Source organism: Zalophus californianus, chromosome 11 (assembly GCF_009762305.2).
Source record: "Zalophus californianus isolate mZalCal1 chromosome 11, mZalCal1.pri.v2, whole genome shotgun sequence".
Taxonomy (NCBI): Eukaryota; Metazoa; Chordata; class Mammalia; order Carnivora; family Otariidae; genus Zalophus; species Zalophus californianus.
The window spans coordinates 53,978,394-53,992,982 of NC_045605.1; the positions used below are offsets into that span (position 1 = coordinate 53,978,394).

Here is a 14,589-nt window from a genome sequence, read left to right on the forward strand (position 1 = left end):
CTCAGTGTTGTTTTAGGCTTTGAAATATTTCTGAATGATCTTCCAATTTGCTCTATTGTACAGAGATAAGTGACCCTCCAGAAACAGTGTACTGTTTATTTTTAAGTGTTATCAGATGCTTAGTTTGTTGAAATGACACTTGCCTATTGTGTAGAAGACAAGGGCAGAACTCACTTGTAGCCATCTTGAAAGTCCAAATGGGTGCAAAAAAAAAGGGGGGGGGGAATGGAAAGTGTCTGTAGGGAAACGTTAAATTTTTCCGGATTTCAAATGTGAAAGAAACTCAGAATGGAGGAAGAGGATCATAGACTGCCAAGAAGGGAATCACGAGAAGATAACTGATATAAGTCAATAAGTTGAATCCCTTTGCCCCTAGTCTGAGACCCAGTGAAATTGGTGTCATTTTTGGGGGGAACATATTATTAAGATGTATCCAGGATATAAAGTTTTATGATAAGAATGGCTATGACCATTGTAGGATGAGTAGCCCCTCCAAACAAAACAACCACAGGACTGGTCATTAAGATACCTGACTTTTAATAGCACACGTGCACCCTGTGCATGTTAGTGTTAGTGTAGTGGTGAAGAATCAGGGTTTTGGATCTGTCATACATGAGCTTGGATTCTGTTTCTGTCACACCTATTCGATAACCTTGGTTAAGCACATGGTAAGTATTTATATCAGGAATATTTTCAATTTATTAAGCTGACTGAGAATGGTTTAACATTACCACATTATAAGAAGTCTATAATAAGCAGTTGCTGCCTTAAAGATTAGTGTTGCAATCAAGGATGCTTATTCTTTGTATCTTCCCATTCAGCCTTCCATAAAGTGTTGGCTTTTTATTTCATGTTAGTAGGAAAATGAAAAGCTTTCCCATGAGCCCCCAGCAGATTTCTGCTTATGTCTTACTGTTCAGAACTGTGGCACACGGATACTTCTGGTTAGAAGAAAGCCTAGAAAAGGAGTCTGCTTTTCGAGACTCTGTAATGAAGGCAAATAAGGAAGACAGAGATTGTGGATGGGGGTTATGTTATCCAGCCAGCACTACTGTGTCTGGCACAACATTCGGTTCATGGTAAATGCTGTGATGATGATGATGGTAACAGACAACCCACCTCATGCTCTTCTGAAGATTCCAGTGATTAGGGTATTAAACATTTTAGACTTTATGAATTACTTCTACTTACCTGTATGAGGAGTTTCTTGGTGGTTATTGTTACTGCACGTCTGGAGGTTCCTTGATGATTGGTTGAGAGAAGACGTCAACCAGGAAGGATAGCATAATTCAAGCCTTCACATTGACCTGGCCCAGCTCCAGGTCACTTGCTTACAGAGCCTTTCTAGGTCATCCAGAACCACTCTAAACTGCTAATATCATTTATGACATAATGTTTATTTGCTGCTTTATGTTTTTTAAATACACATGGCTTCTTAGCTAGATTTGGAGCTCCTTAATTTCAGGGTCTGCATAGAATGTGCCCTCTGGCATGTAGGGAGGAACTCATTTGCTATTCATTTATCTACAGAACGTTTTCTTTTAAAGATTTTATTTATTTGAGAGAGAGAATGAGAGAGAGAGAGAGCACAAGAGGGAGGGAGCGGGAGAGGGAGAAGCAGATTCCCGCTAAGCAGGGAGCCCGATGCGGGACTCGATCTGGGACTCCAGGATCATGACCTGAGCCGAAGGCAGTCGCTTAACCAACTGAGCCACTCAGGTGCCCTCTACAGAACATTTTCTATTTCTCACCATTGCTAGATATGAGGTAGTGTAGGGTTGGGGAGTGATTAGAATGATGGTTTTCTATGGGGGAGGAATTTATTTTCTTTTGCTCAAACCTCCATCAGTTTTTCCTCCAATATCCCCCCTTCTTGTTCTTTTCCTCCAAAGAGAATAGTAGAGACTTTCAGGGGCTGAAATAAATCGTTCCTTCTTTTATACTCCAATCTCTTCTTAACTAAGTCTTAACTTTGCCTTGGCTATGAGGGATTTTGTAGTAGGCAAAAATTCCTCCCTCCTCACTGCCATTTGTAAGACTGCAGCCAAAAGGAAAGCCTTCCCGTGCAGTTTCTTTGGTGTTTTCTTACACTCTGCCACTGTTTTGTATCTCTTTGGAGAGTTGACTTAAGAGGCAAATAGTATTGGGCAAGGAGATCAAACTCATTGAAATCTACAATAAGGTGTAAATGATTATCTGATCTTTTGCTGAGACCAAATGCTAATAAGAATGTCTAGGGATCTTGGAACTTGAGGATATTAGATGAACATTTAGCAAAGAGTATTTAGTAGTGAAGCCAGTTGGAGAACATTACTGCCCAGTCCAGGGTTCTTGTAACATTGTTCTCTGCTGGGGCTATAGTCTTCAGAAGTCCATAGTGGAACGTAGGTGCCAGACTAAACATAGCCAGATTTCTGAGTACCTGAATCCAGAGGAGTTCTTCTCTTTACCGCCACACTGCAATTTTAGAAAAGAGATGAGAGTAATTGCTAACATATTTTAGTTTAATTTATATTACTTCCTAAGTCACTAACCCAACTTGTTTGTTTTGTTTCTAACTGCACAAAACCCAGGAATTTCCAAACATCGTGTTTCTCATATCCTCTGGCCACTTAATTTTACCATACTTTTTATTCCTGACTAATGATGGTTGTTATTTAAATATAGCAAATGAAATGACAGCTGTGGTACCTATATGTCCCAGGTTCTAAAATAAACTTAATGTGCAGACATCCATAGACAAAACAAAACACAAAATCCTAATTATTGTCTTTTAATATTATGAAGCATTTTATCAGAGCTTGGGAGATTTGGGATGCCAGTTACTTATCCTCCGCTCTCTTCTGATGCAGAGAACAGGAAGAAGGAGCCAAATGGAGAAGGGATAGGGACTCTACTCATGGTTCCTTAATAGCTCCTAAAGGCATAGTCTGCAGATGTAAATCTGGGGCGATTCTGTGCAGTGAGAGAAATCTAAATCACTAAGGAATCTATTCAGTAAGAAAAGAGGAAGCTGAGGATCATAGACTTTAAAAGGATCCCCACAAAGACTGAAAAGGAACACAGAGGTGCAAGAAGTTGTAATGTCAGATAATCCAAAGGATTTGGGAGAAGCTTTCAGGAAAGGAGTGCTTGGCTGCCTCAAATGCTGCCCAGAAGTCAGTGAAGCTAGGAGCAGCAACAACAAATGTATCCATAGGGTTTTACAACAAAGGAAGTCTCAGATCATCCTTGTTTAAAAAAAAAAAAAAAAAAGTGCTATTTTCCCAGCCCTGCCTCCCTAGACTGTAATCACATAGGACCACCTACATTTTGTTTTCCAATGTACCTGCACATCTGGCTCCCATTGGGTATAAAAATATGATACTGAAAGATCTTTGGCCTCACATTGTTTATTATAAACCTGGAAGACGGACTTAGTGTATGTGTCTGTGTTTAAAGGATGATTGGTGATAAGGCTTTCCTTTGTAATCGGGGCCCCAAATTTCTGGGTCCAAAGACTTGTGAATCACTCAGTTAGGAGGGGTGTGCTGATGGAATGGCAGGGCAATGAGCTCTTCAAAAGAAGGGTGGATCCCAGGCAGCCCAGCCCTGCTGTCTTCCCTTCTGTTATTTGTAGGACTTATCTTTCCTATCAGATTGTAGGTTTCTTGATCCATTGTTGTTCAATGCTGTGGGCTGGGGTGGGGGTTACACCAATGTTGGGGCTCAATAAGTGTTTGACAGCATTAGGCTTCTGGAAGCAGAAGAGAAGAGGAAGAAGAAAGCTCTGAAAACAAACTCCATCTTCCCATTTCTGCTCCCGCCCTAGGAGAGAACTCCATGGGCCTGCTTCTGCCTCTAAGCACCTACCTGCCTCTAAGCATCTTTCTCAAAATCAAGCAACACTCCCCAATAGCTACCTGTTGTTCTCCTAGTGTTGCATGTTAGTTTCCCTACTGTTCAAGCCCGGCTTTCATCTGTCATTACAGATGGCTTCAAGGGCAAATCAGTTGCCTGCATTCCAGTGCCAAACTCTTGTGCAGGTTTTCCAGCCTTTTAAATCTTACTAACTCTGAAATTTTTGAGGCTTATGACTTGATAATCAAAATTCCCTTAAACATAGAATAGGTTTTGTACTCCCGCTCTACTTTCCTCATCATTTGTGTCAAGCCATGTGTCTAAGGCAATGGGGCTCTTGCCTTCTGTGCTATAAGGCCTTACATGAATAGAGAGCCTAGAACTCAGTGCGGACCTGATGAGAGTTGAATTGAATTTTTAATCACACCAGGTGCCTCATGTGTTTTTCTGGGGAACAAAGCCAATGCTAAGGTGAGGTCACTAGGCTTGAGGGCAGAGAGACCTTCGAGTGTGGCAGCTTCCTCAGACACTTCTTGAAGAACAGTTTGGGGGGGGGGCTCCCACTAGCATCCAATAGCCTGTGTATTTTTAGTCCTCGCTTTTCATGTAAGTTTCCCGTTAACTGCTTGCAGGAAATCTTTTCTTGGACATAATCTGCCCATTTCCTGAAGTCTTCCTCTCCGCACTGTGTCAGTACGGGGATGAATCAAGTCAGCAGTTTTGGGGAGTGTGTGTTCTCTTCCCTGCCGCAGCCTCCCCCTTTTGTGGAATACCAGAAAGCTGCCTTTCTTGTCTGTTTCTAGGGATGAAGAGAGGAGGGGCGAGCCCTTGGTGTGTGTCAGCCTCTTAGGCTGCCTGACACAAATGTCCTTTTGTATGTCGAGGGGGCATGTGTGTGTTTTTCCCCTTCCCAATGGACACTTTCATTTATTAGGTCCGGATGGTGTCCTCTGAGCTGTAAACAATGGTGTAGGAGATAAAGAGCTGCCTTAGTGAGGCTATGGAGGCAGCAACTGATTTTTCTTCTCTGTCCCCCACTCCCTTTGTCCATTGTGAGTCTGGTCTAATTTGAGCCAGCCTCAGACCTCTGTGATCCCCTTCTAGGGCTGGAGCAGCATGGCCACTGTTCCCTTTCCCTCAGAAACTTCAAACTTGGAGAAAGAGGTTTTCTGTGATAAGGATAACAAGCCCTCGTGTTTGTACAACGTTAGTTTTTAAACATGTTACGGCTTTTGAGGAAATGAAATTCTGGCTTTGTTATCCCTTAAGAATGTAGGATTGGGAATCAAAAGATAGGAGTTTAAGAGCTGTCCAGGCTATTTAATAACTATGAGGCCTCAGGCAAGTTAGGGAGCTAATAACAGTCCCCACCTCAGGCAGTGTTCCAAAGTTTAAATAAGAAAACATATGTGAAGTGCCTGCCACATAGGAAGCACCTGAAGGTTAACCCCCCCAAAAAGAGCAGGTATATAGGGGTATTAAATGAGATAATGGATGAATATGCTATGCATAAAATGCTAAACATTTTAGTTACTCTTTGGTTTGAGGTCTGAGAGTAAGCATTTTCTCTCCCCTCTAAAGCTCCCCCTTCACCTGGGCTCTCATTCCCTCCTTCTCTCTGGCATTGATCACTATGGGCTCTTCTTTCACATATGAGCATGGATCGTCTATCTGAAAGCAAACCGCTGACTCTCAAGGCCAGCCTGTAAGCCCCGTGTTTGGCACAAATCAGGGTTCAACAATTACTTCAGTAGATACTCATTATGAAAAACTCCAAAATGCAGTCCCTCTCCCATTCACAGGGGCCTGCCTTTAGTCACTCAAACTTGTTTTTTTATTTTTATTTTTTTATTTTTATACTCAGGGGTGGGTGTAAGAAATGGAAACCATCCCAGATACTTTGAACAGGAAGGAATTTAATAAAAAGAATTAGATGCTTACCAAATGGTATGAAGAACTAAGGCTGTGTGTTCTGTTCTAGGGCTCCATGAATGGTACTCCTCACCCCCACTACCCCAGAGTGATCCTTCGCCCACCCCCCACCCCCACCACGCGGTGGCTGTGGACTAGCGATTGAGACACCTGCCCCCATGGCACTCAGGATGCTGGAAAATGCCCCTTTCCTGTCCATACCCTTGCAGCAAAGAGAATAGAGCTTATGTGAATGCAAATAACTGGGAGATTAGGTGATTTTTTTTAGTTTTCCAGCATTTCCAACTAGAAGGGGAGTGGAGTGGAGGTTGAGTGAACCAACCTACCCTATATACTACACCTGCTTCATCTTGAGAGTATTTCACATAGCAATATGACAGGATAAAAGCTAGATGAGGAAATACAAGTCCCTCTGAATCAACTTGTTACCTTCCAAGTACAGAATTACTTCCACAGAATTGGATCGTGTGTCTCTAGGGGAACTCTTCCATATCTTTCCCTGGCCTTGAAAAGAGCCTGCTCCAGATAGCTCTCCATCGGAGGCACTCAACAAATGTTTGAATGAATGCCCTCTGTATTTGTCAGACACTGTGCTGGGCAAAGGGGACACAAAGTCAAAAAAGAAAAACAAGGCTCTGCCTTCGAGGAGTTCTTGGTAGTCTAGTAAGATGATACAGAGATGAAAATAGTTACAAAATTATAAATGCTAAAATGAAGGTATTCTCAAGAGTAGAGATGAGAGGTGCACAAAACAGATTGGGAGATAAATGAGGATAAATATGAAAGAGCTATCTGTATTCATGTAAAGATTTAAATGTAAAGGATTTTTATTAATATTAAGAGACTACAAGCCTGGCTTTATAAGTTTAAATATTATTTCCTTTTCTCCCAATCAACAAACCCAGACATAAGACCCCAAAATGTCCTTTATTGTTCCCCAACATTTTTTTTTAAAGATTTTATTTATTTATTTGACAGAGAGAGAGGACAGCGAGAGAGGGAACACAAGCAGGGGGAGTGGGAGAGGGAGAAGCAGGCTTGTGCCGAGCAGGGAGCCCGATGCAGAGCTCGATCCCAGGACCCTGGGATCATGACCTGAGCCGAAGGCAGACACTTAACGACTGAGCCACCCAGGCGCCCCTCCCCAACATTTTTTAATGTAAATTTTCAAACATACAGCAAAGTTGAAAGAATTTTAGTGTATACCCATATATCCACCATCTTGATTCTGCCATTAATATTTTACTGTATTTGCAGAGTCACATCCTATGCATCCCTTTGTCCATCCATTATTGATCTTATTTTTAAAAGCATTTAAAGTAAATTGCAGACAGTGTATTTCTCCCTAAATATTTCAGCATGGTATGAACTCACTAACTAGAGTCTAGTATTTGTTTAATATTTTTCTGTAAGGTAAAACTTACATGGAGCAACATGCCAAAGTTGTGTGTGAGCATTCTCTAAGATTGGACAAATGAGTGGACCTGCATAACTCAGACACCTGTCAAGCTATAAAACATTACCAGCATCCCAGGAAGATTCCTCATGACCTTTCCCAGACAGTTTCCAGAGGCAACCACCATTCTAATTTTGTCCCCACCATAGATAATTTTGCCTGTTTTAGAATTCCATATAAATGGAATCTTAGAGTATGTGCTCTTTTGTGGAAGACTTCTTTCACTCAGCATAATACTTTTGAGATCTGTCCATGTTGTAGATTGTATTTCTAGCCCATTCTTTTTTATTGCATGAATATACCACAGTTTGTCCGTTCTCCTATAGATGGATCCCTGGATTGTTTCCAGTTTGGGGCTATGATGAATAAATCCAGTCTGAACCTATAGTGTGCTTTTTTAAAGAATAGACTTATATTTCTTCAAACTGTTTTAGGTTTACAGAAAAATTGAGAAGTTAGTACAGACGGTGTCCATCTACCCCACACCCAGTCTCCCCTATTATTAACATCTTACACTTACACTTAATGGCCTTTTTAAGACCCCCTTTAGCTTAGTGTTTTTGGCCAACTGCTTAATGGATTGCTGTTTGGGAAGACTGCAAGTGCAATGCTGCCAGTAAATCACCTGTAGCAGGAAATCACTTTTATCATCCATTATTGACCCAGGATTTATTTTATCAAGTAAGTTGGAATCATGAATGGCTAGGGGTTGATATGTACATCCATTCCTGAGAGTCTTGCTCAAGGAGCGGTTCAGGGTCAGGTCTTTTGGGTTTGTGGGTCTGCAGGTCATAGGGCTGTGTCTTCATCTCTTCATCTGCACTAGCAAATGATCACCCCACCACCACATTCTCTGTCTTCCAGTTCTAGGCTTTCTTCTCACCTCCGACAAAACCTCAGCAAGGTTGTAAGATTTTCTCCCGAAAGCACAGTTAATATTTGTATTGCACTTGCCAGTTTATAAAGATCTTTAGCATCCATTTCTTCTTCATTTCAATCTAGTAAGGTATCTGTTATACTCCTTGAGGAAGTACTACAGCTCAAGGAGATTAAATTACTTCTCCAGAGTCACACTGCTAGTGATTAAGAGTTTAGGATATAAGCCCAGCTCTATCTTGCTCTTAAATCCTGATTTTTTTCTTTATATCACATTCTTTCTACTTAGAATTTTGGGGCCTTGACATTCTTTTTCAAGGCAAACCATTAGTAGATCATTTAAGACCTTCTGTGATTGAGACTTGACCTACTTTTTTCATTCTCATCTTTTCCTGGGCTCTAGAAACACTTTTATATTGTTTCCTGAACACTTTATGAATATTGCTACCTCCATGCATTTTGATGATGTCTTACGTTCAGAATGTTTTCTCTTCCTTCCATCCTTCATCTCTTGTTACCAGAATTTGTCTTGAGGAATACATTTCATCCTTTAAGACTCAGCTTGGATATTATTACTTTCCCATGAAGCATCCCTGATCACTCATTTCCCCCCATCTTTCCCCTCTACTACTGCCAATTCCCAGCATGAGGTACATGGATCCCTATCTGTTCATATATTAAACTTTGAGTGCCCAGCAGACCTATTCCATATTCATATACAAAGATGATTAAAACATGATCCCTTGAAGTTGTTTACATTCATTAGGGGAATTAGACATGTACAGAAGTGATGATAGCATAGGGATTAGAAATTGACCCAGATATAGATTTATTGAGTTCCCCCTGTTTACCCAGCACAGTTGCTCAGTATGTATTTGTAGAATTGTACTGAATAATAGACACATGCATTTGGGCTAAGGAGGAATGGCTTTGAACATAGGCAAAGATGGTGGCTTACTTGCTGTGGTCAAAGAGCAGAGGATAAATTAATTAACTATCCAACTTCTCCAAGTTTTTATTTAAATTCCAGTATAGTTAACATACAGTGTTATATTAGTTTCAGGTGTACAGTATAGTGATTCAACACTTCCATACATCACCAGTGCTCATCACAACAAGTGTACTCCTTAATCCTCATCCCGTTTTAATCCACCCCCCCCCCCACCTCTCCTTCTGGTGTAACCATCAGTTTTTTTCTCCGTAGTTAAGAGTCTGTTCCTTGGTTTGCTACCCCCCTTCTGTTTTTGTTTTTTCCCTTTGCTCATTTGTTTTGTTGGAATAAGAACTAATTTACAGTAACAATTTCTTTTCTTATAGGAAAGCCCTTCAGAGTGCTTTCACGACCGTAATTTCAGTTATTTGCTCCTCATTTAGTCTTTTTTTTTTTGAGAACTCACAGAAAAAATTAGTACACACATGATTTAATAGAATTCACTACTCTCAATGACCTGTGACCACAATATATCATTTTGTTTTAGAAGGAAAACCAAATAAATGCAAAAAACAAAATCCCCCTAAGAGTTTATCAAAGTGAACTTAAGTAATTTTCACATTTGAATGGTCTTTGTGTATACTAGTCCTCCTCTGCCATCAAGCTGTGATGATTTTAAATAAGACATTTATCAGGATGCCTGGGTGGCTCAGTCAGTTAAGCATCTGCCTTCAGCTTAGGTCATCATCCCAGGATCTTGGGATCAAATCCCACATGGTGCTCCTTGCTCAGCAGGGAGCCTGCTTTTCCCTCTGCCTGCCGCTCTCCCTGCTTGTGCTCATGTGCGCTCTCTCTCTCTCTCTCTCTGACAAATGAATAAATAAAATCTTTTCTTAAAAAAATAAATAAATAAGACATTTATCTGAAAATAGCACCTTTTCTATCTCACAAAGTTGGAAGCATCCTCCATAAAAAGCAATGAACTTCTTTAGATACTGATACAGAATAAGCTCCAAGGTAGAATTTGAGTGGGAAAAGTGATCCTCATTTACACTATACTATATGATCATTTGTATAGAAAAGGGGGAAATATATATATTTACTGTTGCATACGTAAAATTTCTCTGAAACGAAACACAAGAAACTTAGAGCAGCTTATTTCCACAAAGCAGAACAGGATGGCTGGATTAGGGTGGAAGGAGACTTTTTACTGTTTGCCATTTTATACCTCTTGATTCCTGAGCCACACTACTTCTTCAAAAGTACAGTGTTTAAAATGAACAAAAATGGTTTGGGGATACTTTACTATGAAAGTTCATAGGAAGAGACTATTGTGTAGAAAGGATGAACACCCACCATTCACATCGACATGGATGGAACTGGAGGGGATTATGCTAAGTGAAATAAGTCAAGCAGAGAAAGACAATTATCATATGGTTTCATTCATATGTGGAACATAAGCAATAGCACAGAGGACCACAGGGGAAGGGAGGGAAAACTGAAGGGGGGGAGATCAGAGAGGGAGACAAACCATGAGAGACTCTGGACTCTGGGAAACAAACTGAGAGTTTCGGAGGGGAGGTGGGTGGGGGGTTGGGGTAGCCCGGTGATGGGTATTAAGGAGGGCATGTGTTGTGGGCGCCTGGGTGGCTCAGTTGGTTGAGCGACTGCCTTCGGCTCAGGTCATGATCCTGGAGTCCCGGGATCGAGTCCCGCATCGGGCTCCACGCTCAGCAGAGGGTCTGCTTCTCCCTCTGACCCTCTTCCCTCTTGTGCTCTCTATCTCTCATTCTTTCTCTCCCAAATAAATAAATAAAATCTTTAAAAAAGGGGGGGGGCATGTGTTGTGATGAGCACTGGGTGTTATACACAACTAATGAGTCATTGAACACTACATCAAAAACTAATGATGAACTATATGGTGGCTAACTGAACATAAAAATTTTTTTAAAAGAATAGACTATTGTGAATGTTCTTTAATATTCATGGCATTACTCATTTTATGTTTTCTGGTAAAATCCCCCTCTAAGTATAATCTCTGTATCTTTGACTACTGATAAAGTAGTGGTTGTCAGGTGTTTCTAAGTCATGTAAAATTCTTAGAACTTACACGCGGGTGGATAGTAGTTTCTGTGGTCAGGAAGAAGGCACATAAGAGTTCTTAGAAGCCTAGCCTTTCCACTGAAAGAACCGAAGTTCATTCTCTTTGTGCGTTTGCACGCCCTCTGCAACATTCCTGCTTAGTGATCATGGTCACTTGTGTTGTTGCCCAATGTTATTAACAGAGATGCTAGCTAAATCCAGAGGGCCTCGAGCACATGATTTCTGCGCTACCCTGGAAAGATCACTGGACTAGAAGTTGGCTTATTTGACTTCTAGCCTCAGCTCTGTCCCTAATTCACTATGTGGCTTCAGGCAAATCACCTTCTCTCTCTGGGTGTCTGTCTCTCCATTTTTAAAATTAGAGCATTAGACCGTGTCAGGGACGGCAGGCCGGTGCATGGCACAGCTGCTGCCAGTTCCCCCTCCTTGCCTGTGACAGACATCACTTCACAGCTCTAGCCGGTTCTTCATGAAGTCTCAGACTCCTTCTCAGGACACACAGACTTCCAGACCACCAGAACCAATAAGTGGAACTTGGGTGGGACTTGGCAAATGAGATGAAAGTCATTCCCTTTCATCTCTGAGGTTCTCAATCAGCAGCATGCTAGTCAATGTTTAACAACAGGTTCTCAGGGGAAAAAAAGAAGATGCTCTTCTTTGCAGCATCTGCCAGTTTCCCTGATGTAAATACTCCCACTGTGGCTGATTTCACATTACTAAGGTGATGTCAGCTGGGTTGCAAAATTCCTGAAAATTTAGCAGTCCACTTTTGTGAGCTGATAGAAGTGAGTCTCCCACATGACTTAAAATTGATGACTTTGGATTAACTGGTCACAGTCATAAGTGAAAATGACCGTTCTCCCTAGCGAATTCTGTCCGGAGGCATAATTCTTATCTTATCATCCTTTGACTCTGGAAATACTTGAGTGTCATGAGACCCTGGTGAAATTCTTTTGCTGCCATGAGCCTCAGTTACACTGTCAGTAAAATGGGACTAAGGACTCCTATCCATAGGATCATAGTCAGTAATGAGAGACTGCCTATAAAGTACTTCGCACAGTGCCTAGAACATCATCTGACCTCTTGAATATTCCCCTCCCCTTACCAATGTGGGAGGCTGTTATGTTAGATTGTGTCTTTATCTTTTCCTAACTCACAAAAGGTAAGCCATTGCTTTCCCTACAGCCCTTCTCTTGTCTACCCATTGTACTCCCTTGACATTCCCTTTTCCTCTGTTCGCCCCCCTCCAGTGTATTTAATCTTCTACCTGAACCCAGTACAAATATTTAACCTTATGTGTTCTTTTTTTCCTCTTTCTTTTTATTTAAATTCAATTAGCCAAGGTATACTGCATCATTAGTTTTTTCGTATAATGTAATAATAAACACCTTATGTATTCTTAACATTTTGTCTGTCTTTATCTTCTATCCAGTCCTCTCTTGCTAATCCGTGCTGCCAGAGATTATAGGCACACTTGCAGGGAGAGACCAACCCTGTGTAAGTCTCTTGGATTATCCTGCATCACTACACCATGAGCAAATGAGAGCTAATAAGTCACTACTCTTGGGATCAAACTTATATCAAGACTGTTGCCCGAAGGAGCTTCCCTTGCACGAGTACCAGAGGAGGCTGCTGAAGATCAGCCCAGAGTTTCGGTGGCGAACACCGAGTATGTGCTGATGACCAAAGAGCTGACAGCAGGTGGAAATAGTTTCACAATTTAAGAACATACCATTTTTTTTTCTGCAGGTGGAATACTTCTGAAAAGTTGTCCAAAAACAAAAGTCTAACTAAAACATACATATAGCTGTCTCCCTCCGCCGGTGTAATGTTTATAAAACGAGGTGTTAGAGGAAATGTGGTGTCATCTGTGTTGCAACTGCCAGTTCGAGCATCGGTTCTCCCAACACTAAACATACATACTGTGCCCCAGATTCTGCTGCAGGCTGGGAGGAAAAAGATGTGAGATGTGGTTGTGCCTGCAAGGAACTTACAATCTATAAGCAAGAGAGAAGTCAGCCAACAAGCATCACATAGTGTGGGGAGGGCAGGCAGTCATAGAGGCAGTACGTGTAGTGATTTCCATTAGCCTAGGATTGTGCAAAGCCATCCTGGAAGAAATGATCTGAGAAAACTCTTTTCCCTTCTTTCCTCTCTCATAACTCTTAGTCCTGCCCTAGGCTCAATAAATCCTCGATACAAGTGTGATCATGTCTACTCCCATTGCCTCAGTTACCATCCCTATATGATGATGGTTTCCAAATCTTTATCTCCAGTCCATGTATGCACTTAGAGGACCAAATCCTTGGCCTACAGTTCAGCCCCACAAGGATGTCTTGAAGACTCTCCATTTCTAGATCTGTAAAATTGAATTCAGTACCAGCTGCCCTCATGCTCCAGGAAACCCGCATCAGTAGATGTCACAATTTGCCCAAGCCCCAGGCCTCGAAGTTGTTCTTCCGTTTGTGACCCCCCACATTCCAGCTGTCATTAAGAAGTTGATTCTAGCTATTAACTATCTCTTTCTCGTTACCATCTCTCTCTCTCCCTTGCCCCACCATTGCCTAAGCCACCATCATTTCTCACTGGGACTGTAATAGCCTCCCAGTGGATCTGCCTGACCCCAGTCTTGCTCTTCTCCAACTTTTCACACAGTAATCAGTGAACTTTCCAGAGCACAAATCCCGGCATAGCACTCCTCTTTTAAAAATCCCAGTGTCTTCTGCGGTCCTTAGGTTGGACTCCAAATTCCTTAACTTCTTCCCACTGGCTTTTTCTGACCCCTTCAATAAGGCTAAGACCCTCTTGCTGTTCATTCCACTAGCACACCATATTTCCCTTTATCATAATATTGATAAACATTATAATTACTTGCTTCTTACTGATATCTCTGATAGATACTAGTCTTTGAAGTCAGGGACCATGTCTGTATTGTTTATTCCTATACCCTCAGCACCTAGCACAGTGCCTGGTACATGATACAAAACTGAATGCGTAAACAAGTTCACTATTTTACATGAATTTTTAATTATTAGTTATCCTGTAAAATGAATAAAAAACCGCTAATGTAACTTGTTGGTAAGTTTCATTAGTCATGTAGTGAATTTACTTATAGCAGACCTTCTTTAAATTGTGTTCAAGTGAGAGATTGCACTTTCTGTCATCATAGCTGGTTCTTTCAGGCACCGTAGAGATCAGCATCGCAAAGCCTAAGCGGGGGAGAGTTAGAGGGGAAAACACAGGAGGGAAAAAAAGTCTAAAGAACAGAAACTTTACCACCTTTTTTTCCTTCTAGTGCTGCAGTGTGTATCTTCATGTATATATCATTTTCTTTCCTTTGAATTATTCCCTTAGTCATTTGCCAGAAATGAGAATTATTGGGTAAAAAGGGATGAACATTTTTAAGGCTCTTGAAATACTGCCAGATTGTTTCCCAAACACATCATATCAA

The 14,589-nt window shown here is 41.3% G+C and overlaps 1 protein-coding gene across 4 annotated transcripts in view; it reads left to right on the forward strand.

The window, feature by feature from the left end:
• GAB2 (GRB2 associated binding protein 2) overlaps nucleotides 1-14,589 on the forward strand; it is a 184,131-nt gene that overhangs the window by 76,093 nt on the left and 93,449 nt on the right. Inside the window, exon 1 of one of the 4 annotated variants that reach the window (XM_027578682.2) lies at nucleotides 12,821-12,839. The exons of the other annotated variants lie outside the window; for them this stretch is intronic. The gene's annotated coding sequence lies outside the window, so the exon portion shown is untranslated. Of the gene's footprint in view, nucleotides 1-12,820; nucleotides 12,840-14,589 lie in introns of those variants that run through there. 4 annotated transcript variants of the gene reach the window in all.